The 1,057-nt window shown below is 47.9% G+C and overlaps 1 non-coding gene across 1 annotated transcript; it reads left to right on the forward strand.

Annotated features, from left to right (window-relative positions):
- Positions 1–349: 349 nt before the first annotated feature.
- LOC145077485 (small nucleolar RNA R71) lies at positions 350–456 on the forward strand. The gene has a single exon (XR_013693228.1). It is a non-coding gene; the product is annotated as a small nucleolar RNA R71 (small nucleolar RNA).
- The last annotated feature ends 601 nt before the right edge of the window (positions 457–1,057 follow it).

Raw genomic sequence — 1,057 nt, forward strand, 5'->3', positions numbered from 1 at the left:
TCTGTTCCCAAACTCATCCATATTGCAGTCCTTGGTCAAGTGTGGACCACTGCATCGCTCGCACCCCACTCTTATGGCATGTATCGACTGGTCCATTTGTGTTATCCGGCGATCCATGTTATTTAGCATGGCCATGACAGCTGCAATTTCTTTAGTTTGGGCCCCTCCACGGCCTTTACTTCCGTCTTGCCTCGAGTTATGGTATTCGCGGGAGTGTTTCGCGAATTCTTCGATGAGCTCCTTGACCTCCCTTGGATTTTTCTTTGTCAACGGTCCTTGAGAATCAAGGAGTTGTCTTGTCATTACATTGACCCCATCATAAAAGATTGACATCTCTTGCTGCACATTTAGGTTATGTTGAGGGCAATTTCTGAGTAAGCCCTTGTACCGCTCCCATGCTTCGTATAGTGACTCCCCCGGTTGTTGCTCAAAGTTGGCTATCGCCTTCTTGAGTTTGGCTATCTTGGATGGCGGGCAGAACTGGTCCAGGAATTGCTCACGCATTTGAGCCCAAGTGGTGATTGTACCTGGTGGGAGTGCTTTTAACCACTCCTTAGCAACTCCTTTGAAAGTGATGGGAAGCATCCTAAGCAAGACTGTATTTCTGGTGACATTTGGGACATTGAAGTAATCCGCAATGTCGTTGACTTCGTCTAGATGCTTAAAAGCATCCTCATGATCCTTCCCGAAAAATGGGATGTCCTTCAGTGCTGTCAATATGTGTCCCTTCAGCTCGAATGTGGCAGTGGCAGGAATTGCGGGTTGGACTAACCCAGGACCCATATCTTCTCGGATCCGCTTCTTGTATGCTCCCATGGACATTTCTTCAATCGCTGCCATCTCGTTCCTTGGCTCGTTCTCGGGTTCACTCGTGTGTTCTTCAAATTCTGGCTCGGTATCGCTTTCGGACTCGGTTTGCACGGGTGTGTGATCCAAATGCTCAAGATTGCTCTTGTGCTTCGCTGATGAACTGGACTCTCCTGTCTTCTTTCCCGACTTCCTAGAAAAGGCTGACTTCAATTCTTGCTAGGGCGTTTATTTTCTTGTGAAGTGCAGA

This window comes from Lactuca serriola, chromosome 9, assembly GCF_051521515.1.
Source record: "Lactuca serriola cultivar US96UC23 chromosome 9, Lser_US96UC23_V15, whole genome shotgun sequence".
Lineage (NCBI taxonomy): Eukaryota > Viridiplantae > Streptophyta > Magnoliopsida > Asterales > Asteraceae > Lactuca > Lactuca serriola.